The 18,866-nt window shown below is 40.1% G+C and overlaps 1 protein-coding gene across 3 annotated transcripts in view; it reads left to right on the top strand.

Annotated features, from left to right (window-relative positions):
- Positions 1 to 2,164: 2,164 nt before the first annotated feature.
- The window catches only part of RALA (RAS like proto-oncogene A), a 61,510-nt gene continuing 44,808 nt past the window's right edge, over positions 2,165 to 18,866 (top strand). For 2 of the 3 annotated variants that reach the window (XM_010979069.3, XM_010979070.3), the window contains exon 1: positions 2,165 to 2,407. The gene's annotated coding sequence lies outside the window, so the exon portion shown is untranslated. Of the gene's footprint in view, positions 2,408 to 18,024; positions 18,048 to 18,866 lie in introns of those variants that run through there. The other variant, XM_064487717.1, reaches the window with a different exon arrangement.

Here is an 18,866-nt window from a genome sequence, read left to right on the forward strand (position 1 = left end):
ATTCTATTTCTGACTCTTTTAAGCTAGGTTAGCATGGCTGTGAACAACCAAGAAGCAGCTGAGACAGGTGACTAATGCACTTGAGGCTGTCTTTCATTGTGTTCTCATTGCTCACTCTTGAAGTTCTCTGTTTAACACTCTTCTAGTTCTCCCTTCAACAGGTGTTTATGCAATCTACCATCCTCAATCTTCTGTCTGTGGCCAGTTTAACTAATCTGCCCTGTCAATTACTAACTTAAATATTTTAAAATTACAATAACAATGATACTAAATTTTACGAGTTTATGATGCTATACTAGTTATACTGTTGCCACATTCAGTTTCTTGTAAGCCTGACCTTTACCATCCTTAGGAAAAATATGGTCCTTAGAAGACCATTAAGTTTATATTACCACATGGGGATTTTTAAAAATGTAGTATTTCAGTATTTTCCGAAGCAAAATAAGGGAGAAAGAAGAAGTGGTTTTGAATCTGTGTTCAATGACGTGAGACTGCACTGTTGGCTTTTGGATGTGGTAATACAAGTCTGTGGTGTTTGTAACTTAATATCACATCTTACCCAGAAGTCCAGACCGGTACTGAAACTGCCATGAGACAGCTCCATCAGTACTTAAAACTCATCAGGTCCAAAATGATACTCATTTTCTGCACTCCCTGTCCTATCCCATCAGACCCTCCCTATCTCATTTGGTAAGATCCACCTTTATCCTCCCGCAAAAGCAGGACAAATCTTCATTATTGTCACTTCCATTCTCTTAACCAGGAAGCACCTGCCCCCTGGGAATCAATTATCATAATCAGTTGATTTAGCATCCTGAATATTTTAGGAATCCATCTTCTTTGGTTGCTCTCTGCCATTCACATTATGGGTCTTATCTTTTCTCTTGATTCCTGTAACGACCCCTTGTATACAAGCTCTCTGCTTGCCCTGTTCCTCCCCTCAACTAATCTGCCCTCCACCAACAGCTCAAACTGTAAATCTGCCCAGGGTCCGTCCTCTCTTCATTGCCTCACCAAGGCAAGAACGATAGTTAATGTTTGGCTCCTGTCTGCTTCTTCAGATTCGTTTTCAGCAACCCAGACTTCTCAACACTCATTATTTCTCCCTTTGCTACATGTCCTTTCTGTCAGGACCTGGACTTGCCATTCCACCCCTATTTTTGTGCTATAAAATCCATACTTACCTTTAAAATCTAACGCAATTTTACTAAAGTCATCCGTTCTTTCCTCCTCCTCCGTATACCTTGATATACCATAATTCCAACCATAATTATTTGCTTTCACTAGGCTGAACATCCCTTGAATGGACTGTATTGAACCATGGAGTTGATACTCAATTTTGTGGGGTGAGGTGGGGAGGAGGATGAGGGAATAAATAAATGTCAAGAGATGACTATAGCTGCTAACGGATGTTAGTCTAACGATCTATTTCGAATCTGCGGAAGGGTTAGTTAAATAAAAGCAAACGATTTAGTGGAACTACTTCCAACTTAGGCTACCAAATCACAGGATGGGGCCGCGGGATGATCTCAATGCCACGCCAGGCATCAGACCTGCAGTGTTGCAAGGGGCTTGAGAATCCTTAGAAAAGGATCCCAGACTATCCAAGGATGCGAGTTCTCCAGGGATCAGCAGTCAAGTATGAGTCTCAGGGCAGCTACCGAGACCCTCCAGCCGGGGCAGCCGACTGGCCCATCTCCAGGGATTTAGTCCGCGACGAGCTACGTGGCTGGCTCCACTCTGTAAAACCCCGGCCACAGGACAGAGCGGCCTCCATCCTAGGACGCCCCGGGATAAGGGGCTGCCCCCTAGAAGCAAGATGGCGGCCTCCGCCCTCCCCTCCTCCCCGCAAGAACCCCCTCCTGGTCCCCAGAAGAGAGACAAGAACGTCGTGGCGCCGGCGCCGAGATCCGGGAAACTCCGAGGCCCGCGGCCACTCCCGGACCCCCGGGAGGTGACTTCACCTCGCCGAGCACAGAGAGCCGGGGGTGGGGCTGCCCGAAAGTCAGTGCAGCCCGCCCTCAGAGCGGAGAGGGTGGACACCGGCTAGCCGGCGCCCTGCGGGGCATTGTTCTCCATCTCTGACCTGCAACACCCTCCTCTCCGCCCGCGGACAGGAAGTTGCTTCCCAGCTGGCCCCGCCCCGCTCCCCAGCGCCCCGGAAGTGATCTGTATTGACTGCTGCAGAGCGGCCAGGAGGAGGGTGGATCTCCCGAGAGCGGAGCTCCGTAAGTCCTCCTCCACCTCGTCCTGCCGCCCAGGCTCCGCCGCCGGCCGTCAGACTCTGTCCTTCTGTCGCTCCCAGCGCGGAGCCTCCCGGACTACAAGGGCCGAGCACTTTCCGGCCGGAGTGAGCTTAGCCGCGGCTTCGGAAGCCTGCGGGGCCGCGGACCGGCTTGCGGTGCAGGTGAGCGATGCCCGCCCGGGTCGCCCCGGGAGGGGTTGGGGCCGCCGGGGTTGGCGGCGGGGGTGTGTCCGGGCGGCGGCGGGCCGAGGCCCAGGCGCAGGGCCCGGACGCCGAGATTGCACCTACCGCGTTCTGCCCGGGAACCAGCTGCGGGACGAGCCCGGGCTGGAATCCGGGGCGCCGTGCTCGCCGCTGTGCGGGCGAGTGCACTCCCTAGAGCGGGCGGTTGCGGCGGGATCCCCGAGCCGGGCAGCCCCTCGAGCTGGCCTCGTCGGAAGGTCACCCCGTATCTCTGGCCCGCCGCGCCGAGGTCCCCGCCTGGGCGGTGCCCGCGACCTGGGGAACCCGTCGCCGCAGTCCCCGCGCCTCACTCCGCCCCTCTCTCCTCCTTCCCTTTCTTCCACTTCGTGTCTATATGGGAGCAGTTGCTTTTTAAGCATCTCCGCCAGGGTTTTGTACCAGATAAAGGAATGGCTTTTTCAGACTTAAGTCATTAGATGCTCTGCACTGAGCTGAATAGCTGGTCCTGAGCTCTCGCACAGGTTTAGCCAATATTCGGGAATTCGGCTTCTGAAACGAGGAAGATAACATGGATATTTTGAGTGAGGTGGTTCCGTGGAACCTCCGTGGTTCGTTCCTAAATGTTTTTCAGAAGTGGAAGGTGTGACTTGTATGCTTTAGCCTGGGTAGATGTGTGTTAGTGGGTGGGGGTGACGGCACAGAGAGGTGGCAGTGTTGTTTCAAGGTTTAAGGAGAATGAGGGAGTTGACTGGCCTTTGCTCGGGAACCTGAATGTCCAGACTTGTGAGAGCTCCTCCAAGTGTCATTGAGGTTGTGTGAGAACTCCAGAGCCACGCCCTGCCTGTCAAGCTGAGAAGCACTTAATTTGCAAATTGTGTGTGTGTGGGAGGGGGTCGTTATAAAATATATGTCATAAGTTAATTCTTGTCCAGGAAGCACATTATGGCTTTTTTCATGCTGCAGAAATTGGATAACATTTCGTTAGTAAACTCACTGCAAGGGCTTCCTTTTAGCTTACGTTTATTAATGTACTGAAATATGTCTTAGTAGCTTACGTTTTTGTCTCTTTTAATACAATATTATTATAAAATGACTCTTGTGACTCTTAAAACATTGTTTTTAGACTTTGAATTTCTTCGGGGCAGGAGCCATGTCTTACTCATCTCTATGTTTCCATGCAGTGTGCCCAGAACATAGAAGTTATTCACACAGTTCTTCACTGAATGAATCTGTAGGTGATCTCACAGTTGCCTTCCAGTAGTCATTTATTTTGTTGGGCTAAGGTTTGCTTGTGGGTTTGTTTCGGTTTGGCGGCACATACAGACTTTGCTTTGTCTTTCTGTTCTTTAGCATGGTCAAAGGACAAATCAAAAAGAATTCTTTGCCCTCCTTCTAAAACTATTCTCCCTTAAAAGGTTAAAATTATATTTAGGGTATTGGGAATAGGCATTATAATAATTTGTATTCCAGTATTAAATGCTTACTACTTGAGCATTATTGCCCATCGTTATCAAGAAGAGATTTCCTGGTGATAGGAAGTTTATGTTTGGAGTGATAACTATACCCCATCTTAATCAAAAAAGAAACTGGGAGTTATCACTGTTGGGATAATGTGGTACATTGCAGAATTGTTTACAGTGGCTCCTTTTTCCCCATGGATACATGAAGTCCTCTGACCTCCTCTGATGACCTTAACATGATTTACCAATAGCTACTTTTACCATTTTTTCCAGAGATCCAGATGCTGTTCTCCAGGGTTTCTGCTGACTCTACAGTCATCTGTATCATTTATTTTGAAGTAATTCTTCCTATAACACTTTCTTTGCAGGGCTTTCGGGGAAAAGGGCTAATTATAGGAAAGAATCTTGTCTACCATTTGTGTGGGGAGATAATTTTTGTCTATAGATGGTTGGGTTATTTTCACTGTAGGGAGGTTCAAATAAAAAAGTGCTGATACCTTCTTTCCGCTCCAAATGTCTGGTCCTGCACTGGTTTTCCAAGCTCAGCTACTACAGAACATAAACAAATGTACCAGTATCATTCTTGTGTATGTGTGTTTCAGTGTAATATGCAGTTGTAATCCTTAGTACGTGGGTTGCTGAGACAATCACTTAAAATACTGGGATATGGGGCTGTGAATATTCATGGGGAAAAAGATTATGATTTTGAAGAAGTAGGGAAGTTCATGGTTTTCATTGTTTTATAAAATGTTTTAATTTTAGACACTGGGGAGAGGGAAGCCTGCAGTTTCTTATCTCAGTTACCACTATACAGAGATCAGATCTCTCTTTTATTTCAACAACCCTCTTGGTAATAACAGCCCTCCTACATTGATTGCCTGACAAGCACTGTTATTAGAGCTGTACTTATATTATTTTTAATCTCCACAGTATTTCTGCAAGATAGATAGTTTTTCCATACTTTACTAAGGCTAAGTGAAGTTATTTGCCGGAAGCTGAGCTGCTAGTGTGTAATAGAATCTGGATTTTAAATGATTTCTGAGAGCATTGGCTATTGCAGTTAATCCAAAAAGGTTGAGAAAAAACTCGATTCTGATTAAGCTGAGCTGTAAGAAAGCAAAGATACTGAGCCCCTCAGCACTCTTGGCCATCAGATGGGACCTGGGGTAACCAGTGACCCTGGCCAGGTGGCCTCAGACAGCAGCCAGTCTTCTTTCTATGACCTTCAATGTGTTATCACCTTCTGCGTGTGCCGTGATGAAAAACTGGTTGGGCATTGTTCATAAAAGTGTCCTGGGAGAGTAGAGTATTAGGCACTCAACTTTGGTGTTTGATGATTACTTTTTACCTTTTAAGTATCTGAAGAGTCCCTATATGAAAGGACTGTTGGAAACCTATTGGTCATGACCTTTCCTGCAATCCTGTTGTTTTTTAGTTCTTTCTTGGACTAAAGGAGATGGGGGAGAGGTTGTGGGAGAATGGGAAGAAAGGTGAAAAAGCAAAGATGTACGGAGGCTGTTTTTAGCATTTCAGACAGTTTATCATTTTCTCTCTCGGTTTAATATGGAGGCTTCAAGGTGACAGAATTCTTAGAAGGGTCTAATTGCTCTTTGGTGCCAGTAGAATTCTCTTCACTCTCCTCAAGCCTCTGTACTTTTTTTTTTTTTTTAAATTTTGTTGGGGGGTAATTTATTTATTTTTGGAGGAAGTACAGGGGATTGAACCCAGGACCTTATGTATGATAGGCATGTGCTCTACCACTTGAACTATACCTTCCCCACAAGCCTCTGTACTTAAAAAAAAAAAACAAAACACCCTTTTAAATGGGCTTAATTTGAAGGATGTGTTCATCTCTTGGTTTAATAAAAAAAAAAAAAGCGTATAGCTGTAAGTAAAAAACAGCTTATTCTCCAGCCCCTGTTAGTAACAGTTATTCTTTGTTTTTATTTTTGTTTCTTTAGCTCTAAAACACTTTTCTTACTACTGTGTAACACTCATAAAGATTTGGTTACAACGTAGGGAAAAAATGAAATTAAAGCTCTGTGAGTTCTTAAAAGATGATTGAGTACATTTTGGAAGAGAATTTGCATCTTTGATTTAATTATATCTGAAGGTAAAAACTTAATTCCTCAACATCAAGAGAGTATTCTGTACAAGCCAAAAAGCAAGTTTCCAGAAAATATGATAGTATTCTTAAAGGCTTTCCCAGCTAGAGTCCTGTTATTAGATTCAGTAGATATAAAGCTTGACACACATCATCTCCTTGAAGTCTGGGATCCAATTTCGTTTCAGAATTCACTTACTGAAACTAAATATTAGGGTTTGACAGTGTCATCTTGGAGAATAAAATACAGTAAGATTATAAACTGACTTCTTCGACTCCCAGATACATTGTGAAGATGGGGCAGAGATCTCCAGTTTCCACAAAGATTGTGATTGTTGTCTTCTAAGCCTCAAGATCCCTGCTTTCTTACGCAGTTGAGTAGCTAGCATAGTAATCCATTGAAGTAATCCATTGAACTATTGAGTGGTTGCAAACGCTTTAGTTCAGCTGCCCTGTCTAGGCCTATTCTGCATGACTGTAGCAGCCTTTTCGCCTCTGGTTGGGTCACCTCCTTCTAATCTTTTCTCTGCACTTGGTTAGAACATTCATGTTATTCCCCTGCTTCAAAACGCTTTCACAGCTCCTTCTTGCTATTGATGAAATCTGAATTCCTTTTATCCTTAATTTCATATACAAAACTTTTAACATAAGGTAAGGAGCACCTTACCTAACTCTGTAGCTTTATTTATTTTTTTCTGGGTATTCAGTTCCAGCAATCCAGGCTTCTGGAATGCTAGCATTTTTTCAGTCTCTCATTTCCTCTTCCTGTAATTCTAGCCACTCCTTCACCCAATCTAATGTATCCCTGCTTGTCCTTTAGAACTCAATTTAGCTTATACCGCTCCAAAAATTTTATCTTGATTCGATTCTTTCTCTCAATCCCATCCCTTCAAAAATAAAAATAAAAAACCTTTCAAGACTGGGCTAGTTGCTCCTTTCATGTGTTGCCATAAAATCTCCCATCGCACTTACTACTATGGACTGTGCCTTCATTAGCCTATTGTAAATGTTGTTGACCACAGTCTACAGTTACCTCCTAACTACATGTACACATACACTCCTACAAGCCTTCGCGGGCCTCTATTAGAAGTTCCCCAGCGTAAATACAGGACAGAAATAGACTCACAGACAGAGAATACAGACTTGTGGTTGCCGGGGGGGTGGAGGGTGGGAAGGGATAGACTGGGATTTCAAAATTGTAGAATAGATAAACAAGATTACACTGTATAGCACAGGGAAACATACACAAAATGTTATGATAACTCAGAGAGAAAAATATGTGACAATGAGTGTGTATATGTCCATGAATGACTGAAAAATTGTGCTGAACACTGGAATTTGACACAACATTGTAAAATGATTATAAATCAATAAAAAATGTTAAAAAAAAAAAAAAAAGAAGTTCCCCAGACTTTCTCAGTTCATGCATGACATCCTTATTATGTAGGTAATTTTTCACAGCATCCCTAAGTAAGAAGAAACACCTAATGGTTTAATTTAAATAGTTAGGTCCAAACAACTTAAGAAGTATTTATGTACTAACAATTTAGAAACTATTTGAAAAAAGTAATACACATACATTAAAATAAACAACTTTAATTTTTAACTGCATAGCACTCCATGGTTTATTCATCCAGTTATCCTGTACTTGGACATTTAAGTAATTGACAGTATTTTTCAATTACATGATGTAATGAAAATCTTTGTGTACATGTTTCTTTGTATTGTTTGAGGTGTATCTTCAGGATAGATGCATATATAGGTTTTGTTAGGTATTGCCAAATTCTTCTTCTTGGGTTGAACTATTTTGAATTCCCACCAGTAGTCTCACCAACAGTATATTATCAACCTTTTGAATTTCTTCTGATCTGATAGGTGAGAAATGGTATCTCAGTGTAGTTTTAATTTGCATTTCCCTTATTACAAGTGAATTGAACATTTTTTCATATGTTAAAGGGCCATTTTTTACATTTTTAAAATTGTTCGTGTGATTTGCTCACTTTCTAAATAATTTTTGGTCTTTTCCCCTCAGATTCTAAAAGTTCTTTATATTTAAGAACATCGGTCATTTAATTTTAACATATATTGCAAATATTTCGCCCAGTTATCTTTTGGCATTGCTTGTGGTGTTTTTTCTGACGTGCAAAAGTTTGTTTTTGTGTAGTCAAATATATTAATCCTAAATTTATTGCACCTGGATTTTTAGTCGTAGTTAGCCTTTTTGCTACCCACAGTCTATAGAGGAATTCAACTACGCTTTTTTCTAGTACCAGTATGGTTTCACTTGTAATACGGAGAACATTCAGTTCTTTGATTCATTTGGAGTACATTTCTATATATGGTGTGAGGAATGGATCTGATTTTATCTTTTCCACATGGCTGACCAGTTGTCCCAATACCATTTAAAAAAAAAATCTTTGTTCCCTTATCATATATAACATTTCTGTATGTAGTTGGGGTATTTTATTCTTTTGGATTGTCTATGTACTGGTACTGCACTATTTTAATCAGTCCCTCCTGTTGTTTCCCTTACTAGTCTTGCATATTGTATTTTTTCATATGAACTTTAGTATCAATTTGTCTAAGTCCATTAAAAAGCTCACTGCTATTTTTATTGAGATTGCATTAAACTTACATTTTAACTTAGAACTGATCTCTTTGATGGTGTTGAAACATCTTAATCTAGAACAAGCCATGTCTTTTCATTTTCTTAAATCTCCTTTTATGTCTCTGGTTTATGGTTTTTATTTACTGCATATAAGTTTTGTGCATTTCTTGTTAAGTTTATTCCTTCTTGTATTTTTGTATTTTATCTTTTGTTGTTACTATTATAAATAGAATTTTCTAATCCATTATATCTACTAACTGATTGTTACCTTGCTAAATTCTTATTGTCGAGTTACTTTTATCAGTGTTTCTCTTAGACCCAGGTGTACTATCATATCACCTGTAAACAGAGATTTTATCTTCTTTTCTAATGTTTATCTGTCTCTAAGTGTTTATCTTACCTAATTGCATTGATTAATATCTCCAGAACAATGTTAAATAGTGGTGTAAGTCTTTAATAGAGATGCTGATTGCTTTATTGTATTATCTTCTCTTTGGATATACAAAGATGTACATTGTACTAGATATTAATTTAACTACAGAAATACCTTTCAAAGACTGCAGTCTTCCTCTGTAAGAGATACTTAATGGAGATAGATGTGGTAAGAGGCAGGAGAGTGGCTTACCTAGTAGGCAGCAGCAAAGTACAGTCATAAGCAAGGTCAGGGACTGATGCTGTTTCCCAGTTCGTTCAGTCACTCTCAGTTTTATTCCTGCCTCTCCATACGGTTCTTCTGAACCTCATTGTAATCTTCACTCAGCCAGTCACAGGTGCCACAGGGTGACCTCCATGTCTCCTCTAGGCTAAAGAAGCCACAGGTCTTTGAAAATCAAAGGGTTTCCTTCCTTGTAGGCTTTCCCACTCTTACATGGTTTCTGTGCTTTGCAGATGGATTAGGCTCACCTAGTATTGATGTCGTTATGGCTTAAGTCCTTGTGTTTATAGGTCATATGGCAAGTCAGGCTGGTAATTAGATGAGTTTATCTGTGGGATGGCCCAGAGTACATAGATGTGGGGTAGTTCTAGACAGGTTTGTAGGACCTGGGTCCATCTGGGTGGAGAAGCAAGATGGCAGAGTATAAGGATGCTTGTAGCTCACCCTCTCCCACAAATACACCAAAACTCACATCTGCAGACCCACTCAGCCAACCAGAGCACCTGCCGAACTCCAACAGAACATCGCCCTCTTTGAAAGACAAAGACGCCAAAAATCTGGTAGGAGAAAAGGAAAAAAGAAAGGAGAAAATTAGATAGATAAATAAATAAACTCCTTAAGGACCACAATAAATAACTGATACTCCTTAAGCTACAGTACCAGAGAGATATGAGCAATATGAAGAAGCAGAGAAACTACTCCCAATTAAAAGAGCAAGAGAAATCCCCTGAAAGCACGATCAATGAAATAGACATTGAGGGCCTACTAGATCAAGATTTCAAAAAAGGAGTGATCAAAGTACTGAAGGAACTAAAGGAGATAGTGTTTAGGGCCTGGGTCCATCTGGCTTTGAGGCAATTCTTTCTCCAGAATTCATTTGTAAAGATCTAGTCCTCTGGCTGGAAGTAACAAGTTGGTGTGGAATCAGGTGTTGGCCCAGCATCTTGCACACATTCCATCCACTTGGCAATTATGGACCCACACCATGGCTCAGCCTCCCATCTTCTGGAGAGTGTTCTCATTTCACTGCCATCTAATTCATCCAGAAAATTCAAGTAGCATATTTTCTGTAGATTCTTATCATTTTAAGATTATTTAGGTCCATTTTGTGAACTCCCAGTCCACATCCTGTTTTCTATCTCAGTCATTCTAAATACTTCCTCTCCCAGGAGTGCTAGGTGGTAGGATATTGATTAATTTCTTGTCCCTTACGCTGAGGAACTCCTCCCTAGCAGTCCTTGCAGCTCTTAGTCTGTGACCTGTAGTCTGTCTTTGCTGTCTTAGAAGTGCTGCTAGGTCTCCAGGTTGAGGAGCTCCCACTCAGCAGGTGAGCACTCTTGTCCATGGGCAGTTGTCCATCTCCACTTTCTAGGGACCCACGTGGCCTTTTTCTCTCTGGGTCCTGTTGCCTTCCTGTCTTGCAGTGCAGCCTTTGAGGTTGGTGCTTGTGGGCTCTCCTGTCTTTGAGATCCTCGGGTCTCACCCTGTGCTACATGCCGCCACCCTGATGGCAGGGCTTGCAGGAGGCTGATCTTTTCTCTTCCCTCATTCTTGCCTTACTTCCCCTACTGCCCATCAACAGATGGATGAATGGATAAAGAAGATGTAGTGTACGTATATGTACAACAGAATACTACTCAGCCATAAAAAAGATGAAATCCTGCCATTTGTGACCACATGGACCTTGAGGGTATTATGCTAAGTGAAATAAGTCAGATAGAGAAAGATAAATACCTTTTGATTTTACTCATAGGTGGAACATAAAAAACAAACAAACAAAAATAAATGAACAAACCAAAACCAAACAAAAACACACAGATATAGAGTACACAGTAGCGGTTATCAGAGGGGAAGGGACAGGGTGGAGGACAAGACGGCTAAAGGGAATCAACTATATGGTGACAGATGAGAACTAAATTTTTGGTGGGGAGCCCACTGTAGGATATACAGAAGGAGGAACAGAATGTTGTACACATGGAACTTATGTAATGTTATAAACCAGTGCTACCTCAATTAAAATACAAATTTTTTTAAAGAAAGAAAATGAGTGCTCTTCCCCCCCCCAATTTTGTGTTTTGAAACATTTCAAACCTACAAAAAAGTTGAGTATTGTACTGAATACCAGTATTTGCTAATCATCCTGGCTCAGCAATTATGATTATTGTTTTCGCCACATCTGCTTTATCTTTCTAGGTGTAGGTGCTTTTATATTTTTCTGAGCTATTTGAAGGAAGGTTGGAGACATGAAACTTCACCTCTGTGTACTTGAGCTTACATCTCCTGAGAATGAAGACATTTTCTTGTATAACCATATTATTGTAACACCTTAGAAAATTAGCAGTAATTCCATAACATCATCTAATATCTAGTCCAAATCCAGATTTCTGTAATTGTCTCCTCTTGTCTTTAATAGCTGGTTTTTCCCCTGATCCAGGATCCAGCCAAGGCTCATCATTTCTGCTTGCTTATTATGTCTTCTTTAGTCTCTCTTATTTCATTTTTTCCAGTTAACTTTCTTGAGACATAATTTACATATAATGAAAGTCACCCATTTTAGGTTTACATTGATTTTTATTAACTTAACTGAGTTGTGTAAATCATTACCATAATCCAGTTTTAAAACATTTTCATCACTTCAGCATAAAATCTCTTATGATCCTTTGTAGTTAATTTCCATTCCCAACCATTAGTTTATATTTTGTCCCTACAGATTTGCCTTTTCTAGACATTACATATAAATAGAAATATACAATATGTAGTCCTTTTGAGTTTCTTTTACTTAGCATAATATTTTTCTGGTTCTCATGTTGTAGCATGTGTCAGTAGTTCTTTTCTTCTTACTGATAAACAGTAGCTAGATAGTCCATTCTATGCATGTATCACATTTTGCTTATCCGCCTATCAGTTGATGGACATTTGGATTGCTTCCCCTTTTTGGCTGTAATGAATAATCCTGCTATGAACACTCATACTAGTCTTTGTGTGGACATATGTTTTCATTTCTCATGTGTATGATAGAGGGAAATCTCTAGGTTTCTGGTAGATTCATGCTTAACCTTTTAAGAAACTGCCAAACCGTTTTCCAGAGTGGCTGTTCATAATTTTGCATTCCTACCAGCAATGTTTGAGAGCTTCCATTTCTCTCCATCTTTACCAGCAGTTGTTACAGTCTTTAAAAAAACTTTTTATAGCCATTCTAGTCAGTATAGAATAGTATCTCATTGTGGTCTTCATTTGCTTTTCTCTGATGAATAATGGTGTTGAGCATCTTTCCATGTGCTTATTATCCTTCCATGTATTTTCTTTAGTGGCAAGTGTACTGAAATCTTTTGCCCATTTTTTAAAAAATTGGGTTGGTTATCTTCTCGTTATTGAGTTGTAAGAGTTCTTTGTGTATTCTGGATGCAAATCCACCAGATATGTGATATGCAAAGATATTCTCCGAGTGCTATGGGTTTTTTGTTTTCGGTTTTTGCTTTTTTTGTGTGTGTGGTTATGTTAACCACAGGTCTTGCTTAAGTTTTCTGGTTTGCCATAGGGCTTTTTGGAGGGTTGGAATAAAAGCTAAATCTTCTGTTCATAATGCTTCCGCATGTCTAGTACTGAAGTGCTAGATTAATTAAAGACAGTGTAGTTGTCTTCATCCTGCAGTTCAGCAGTGAGAAACTTCCCTTCTGACCCACAGGAGGATCAGAAGACCCTATAGGTATTAGCATTCTTTCAGTTGTCAGAGCTAGAAGTCTAATTCAGGCTATTTTAGGCAAAACAGAAATTTGCTGGGTTTCTCTCCTTCCCCAGCTCTGCTTCTTTCTTCGTTATACTGGCAGACTGTTCATGTGGTAGCCACTTTCGTTTCCAGATTCATTTCTTCCCAGCTCAGCAGAAAGGGCCAGTCTTTCTCACTAGCTTACAAAATAGAGCACTCTGGCCAGCCTGAGTCTCATCCTGCTTGTGAGGGAGGTGGAGCATCCTGAGTTATAGTCCCGTTCTGACACAGTAAGGAGAGGGTGGTTCCCACTAGAGAAAGGGGTGCTGGGCAGACAGATCATATGTATGCTGCTTTAGCGGCATCCGGTCTTTTTTTTTTTTTTTTTTTTTCCCACTTTCATGAGATTAAACCAAAAGTAATGAATAGAAGGTTAATATCTGGAGTTTTGGGGGTAAAAAAGTCCCATTTGTTATCTGATTATTTTAAACTCTAAATTAGCCTTTCCTAGTAGCACTTTTTCTTATCTAAACAAATGCACGTGATACTTGGTTTAAGCTAAAACATTCCACGTACCTCTCCCCACCTCCTATAAAACTGAGGGGAGGACCGGCGTCAACAGTGATGGCTTGATCATTGTGGCTGTACTTCTCTGGAGCATTCTTTTATGTAGTTTTCTTTAGCTCTGAGAACAGGGTTATATCCAGGCTGTCTTGGAGTTCCTGCATTCCTACAGATTGCTGAAACCCATGTTTATAATTAGTTTCCTTCCTCTCTTCTTTCATCTCCTTAGATTCTCAAGCTCTGTCAGTGTCCATATGTTGTATGATTCATCTTTGAAGTGATTTTTTTTTTTGAAGTAAGGCTAGTTCCCAGCTCCTTTTCATAACATTGCATGTATGGTGATGGTGACGATGATGCTGATGTAGTTGTGACTGTCCTGCTCAAAAAAGAAAATACTTTTTATCACTTGAAGCGTTTCTAATCAAACTCTTAATAGACAAATACAACTGATATGTAAATACTATCGTGACATTGGACAAATAACTTTGGATGCTATGTGGCTTTTGCCTTGCTTCCATACTCTTCTGGCACTCTTCAGGATTTATTTTTAGTGTGAAAATTAAATGCAGAAACAAGAACTTGGTTTTGGACTGTCTGCATAAAGTGTATCATCTCATGTAGAGTTAACACGGACCTTAAAAGGACATCTAATTTATTCTTCCACCTTTTACAAAAATCCCCTAAAAACTACCTGGCCACTAGCCCTTGCTTAAACACTTGTGGTGATATTGTGGAAATCTGTATTGTTTTTGAATGTTTTAATTTAAAAATCCATTCTTGTTTTGAACTGAAGTCTGTTATCCTGTGACTTCTCTTTGTTCCTGTTTTGTTCTCTGGAGAAACACTTAGTACGAAAACATGTTTTTGAGCCCTTGTTAAACAGTGCATCTGGTGACAGAGTTAAGAATAGGCCTTTTTACATATACTTGTCTTCGAATAATTGAAGATGGCAGTCATACAGTTCCCTTGCGAGCTTCCTAAGTGTCTTCATGTTCAGACACATCCCTCACGTCTTTAGTTAGTTCCCTAACCATCCTGATCACAAGCTTCTAAAAATAATACAGTAACATTCATTTATTTGGAGGTCAAATTTTTTATAGCTTGAAATATGAAACACACTTAAAGAGGGAGGAGGAAGTCACTGGAATCTGTAGATTTCCTTCTGTGGCCAGGCAATTTCAGGCTCATTGTTTCCATGTAATCATCCAGACACAACTCAATGAGGTAAAAGATGAGGAAACTTAAGGCTTCACCACTAAGAATTAGGAATTAAAGTTTAAAATCAAGCAAATAGAAGAAAACAACATACCTTCAAACACCCAGAGTAGAAATGCAAGGTCCTAACACTAAGGCATATCATGCATCCAATGTTCAAAAGAATAATAAATCATTCGGAACCTACTTGCTCTTACTTTGTATCTAATTTTAATAAGCCCGGTAATTTGCTTCCAGTTTTTAGGGATGAAGGGATGCTCTGAAGGCACAGAGGCAGTAGTGATCAGGGAGGGACAACTATCAAAGGAAGGAAAGAGGCAGAAAAGACTATAAAATGACAATGGGAGAATTCCACCTTCTAGGGCTATTAAATCCAGGGAAAACTGCCCTGAATTCATAATAGTCTCTGAGAACAGGATAATAGTTGATCATTATGATTCTAGGTTATCAAATTATTCAGTTAAGTTGAGGAATTTGTGAGACATGAAATTCTGAACTCAAAATCTTTGTCACATACATTTTTATATGAAAGTTTAAACTGTGTTTCACTTAGCCTAATAACAGCATTCCCTAAAAGTTCTAACTGCATAGATTACCTCCCAAAATCAACCATTGAGTGATACCTACTGTTTACCTAGTATTTTATTATACTTAATGCATGACATACACACATTAAAAAAATAATACTCATAGAAATTTCTCAACAAGACAATAATCAATGAGAAATAAGCAATTTAGCTACCAGAAGCAGTATTTAAATAGGGTAATATTTTAATGTTTGAATTGTATTTGACAATGTTTTGTCGTTTTATGTAAAGTTCTCTGTAGTTGCCATCCTCTAAAATGCCCACCAGAGATCTTTGCTTTCTTGGTATTCCCACCCTTTGTATGTGGTTCTCTTGCACACTGAATAAGGCTGACCATATGACATTGTGTGACTTCCAAGACTAGATCATAAAAGACGTTACAGCTTCAGCCTTGCTCTCTTGGATCTCTCGTCTGGAGGAAGCCAGCTGTCACATTGTGAGGACATTCAGGCAGCCCAATGAGGAGGCCCAGATGGTGAGGAACTCTGAGGCCTCCTGCCAACAGCCGTGTGAGTGAGACTTCTTGGAAGCAGATCCGCCAGCTCTGTTTAAACCTTCGGATGACTGCAGTTGGCCAACATCTTGACTGCAGCCCCATGAGAGTCCCTGAGCTAGCACTGCCTAGCTAAGCTGCTCAAACTCTAACATAATGCTTGCTCTTTTAAGCCACTGAGTTTTAGAGTAATTTGTTATGCAGCAATAGATAACTAATACAGATATGTACATTTTTTTAAACTTTTTAATTCTGCTTATTTGTTGTTTCTACTTTTTGTGGTAAGATGCACGTAATATTTACCATTATGTAAGTGGTAATTAACCATTGTTAAGTGTACAGTTTAGTGGTGTTAAATACATTCACATTGTTGTGCAACCATCACCACCATCCGTCCCATAACTCTTTTCATCTTGTAAAAGTAAAACTCTACACTCATTAAACAATAGCTCTCCTTTCTCCCCTCCCCCTCCCACTCATAACCACTATTCAACTTTCTGTCTTTATGATCTAGAGTAGCAGAGGTACTCCTCTAAGTACTTCATGTAAGTGGAATCATACAGTATTCGTCTTAACGTGTCTAGCTTATTTCACTTAGCCTCAAGGTTCATCCATGCTGGAGCATCCTGCAGAATTTCCTTGCTCTTCATGTTGAATAATATTCTGTTGTATGTATATACCACATTTTGCTTATCCATTCATCCATCAGTGAACACTTCCATGCTTTAGCTTCCATGCTTTAGCTGTTTTGAATAATGCTGCTTTAAACATGGGTGTATAAGTATCTCTTTGAGACCCTGCTTTTAATTCTTTTGGGTATATACATATATGTATATGTATGTATACTCACGGGTGGAATTGTTGGATCATATTGTAATTCTGTTTTTAATTTTTTGAGGAACCACCATACTGTTTTTCACAGTAGCTGTACCATTTTACATTCCCAACAAGAGTGCACAAGGGTTCCGGTCTCTTCACATCCTCACCAACACTTGTTATTTTCTGGGTTGGTTTGTTTGGTTTTGTTTGTTTGTTTGTTTGTTTTTAGTTTTTGTTTTGGTTTTTTTGTAATAGCAGCCATCCTAACAGATGTGAAGTTACTCAGTTATTCTTGAGTCTGAGTGGATGACAATGCCATTCATTGAACTGAGGAGCGTAGGAGAAGGAACAGATTATTTTAATCATTTTGAGCTTGAGTTCTCTGAATATCCATGTAGGTATGAGCCACAGCAGTTGGAAACAGATGGGCTCTATCACATCTCTTCTCATCTGATTGATACTGAAGATGCATGATCCCTTGCAGTCTTGAGTCTTGTTTTTTTAATCTGTCTAATTGCCTGCCGTATAGAATCATTTTGATAAATACCATAAACTATTAGGATAGAGTAAGCATTCATCCACAAGTTTTAGCATCTTTTCCTTTAAAAATAAGCAGGAGTAACTATTAGTTTGTATTCAGAAATACAACAGAGTATTCCTGTTGGCTTATGAGCAGATTCTTTCTAGCAGGAAATCTACATAGTCTTCTACCTTTATGGGGCTTATTCTGTGAATTCTGACACTGTCTTTCATAATGACCTATTACTCAGCTATGAAGATGATTTTTGTAAATATACTAGAGGTAGAGCCCAGCGAATTGTCTGTCTATCTAATCAAGATTCTTTTAGTATCTGTGGTTATTCCAGATACAGTGTCCTTGAATTAAAATTTTTTATATATGGTACTTTGGACATAGTGTAGGTTTGGAGTTTCATAGGCCTCCATTTGAATTCTCGCTCAGTCATTTATTAGCTGTGTGACCTTCCACATGTTACATAACTTTTGGGGTCTCATGTAAATGGGAAAAAGGATGGAAATTCCTACCTCTTTTCCATTGTAATTATTGGAGACCAGAAGATAACTTTTTTGATACCTCACATAACGTCTTGGACATTTTAAGCCCTTTCTGAATAAGTGTTTTACTTCTGTGTCACCAGCTTATCAGCTGGTGTGACACTTCGCCTATACAGCATGACATTTTTTCCAGGAAGTCAGACTTTTACTTCCTTGTCAACACACCTTTATAGAAGTTGTGGTCAGATCCCTGTGGGTTTGGGGAGCATCTGTCATCTTTTAAGCCTCTGAAGTTATATGTAAAATTTTGCAAGTTTGTAGGTTTTAATGGGGTCCAAAGCTCCTGCTTCAGTCACCATTTCACAAATCTGAAAACCATGGTCGTCAGAGATTGGTAAGTGTCAGAAAAACTGATGTCTTTAGAGGCTAGTATGTGGCAAAACCTAGGTGCACTGACTCATATTCTGGTCTTCTTTCTGCTGTAAGTTATCAGGGGCTTTGATTATGTTTTAAAAACACTATGAAAATGAAAACTGAGGGGGAAAGTTAATATACATAATTTGTTTTGCCAACAAGTTTTCCATCGATTTAGAAACTGGGGTGGTTTTTGGGGGGAGAAATTGGATGGTTTTCGTTTGTTTGTTTTTCAGTCTCTTCACAATTAACTCATTTGTTCAACAAATACTTCTTGAGGATCCACTGTGTGTCAGGCACTATCTGAGGTACTGGATATGTAACAGTGAACAAAGAATAATTCTCTGCCCTCATGAATCTTATATTCTACAGAGGAGAGTCCTCAAGGATAAAGGAGTGAGCCATGTGTTTCTCTTCTAGTAGGAGGAATGGCAAGATAATATAGGACCTTATAGACCATTGTAAGGATTTTATTCCGAGTAACATGGGAAGTTCTCAGGAGTGAATACATTTTGCTGATGGAGCCTACAGATTTGCCAGAAGATTAGACGTGGGCTGAAAAAGAGGGGTCAAGAATGATTCCAGTGGGTTTCTCCTGAGCAGCTCGAAGACTGGAGCTGCCGTTTACTGATAAAGGGAAAAGTGAGGGAGGCAGGTTGAGGCAGGTGAAATTAGGTAGGAGTAGAGTTTTGCATAGTTTGGAGTTTGGACAGTTAAGTTTGGATTACCTGTTAGACAACCACTTGAAGAAGTTGAATTGGCAGTTGAATATGAGTCTGGTGTTCAGGGGAGAGATGAA

The sequence above is a fragment of the Camelus dromedarius genome, chromosome 7, assembly GCF_036321535.1.
Source record: "Camelus dromedarius isolate mCamDro1 chromosome 7, mCamDro1.pat, whole genome shotgun sequence".
NCBI lineage: Eukaryota > Metazoa > Chordata > Mammalia > Artiodactyla > Camelidae > Camelus > Camelus dromedarius.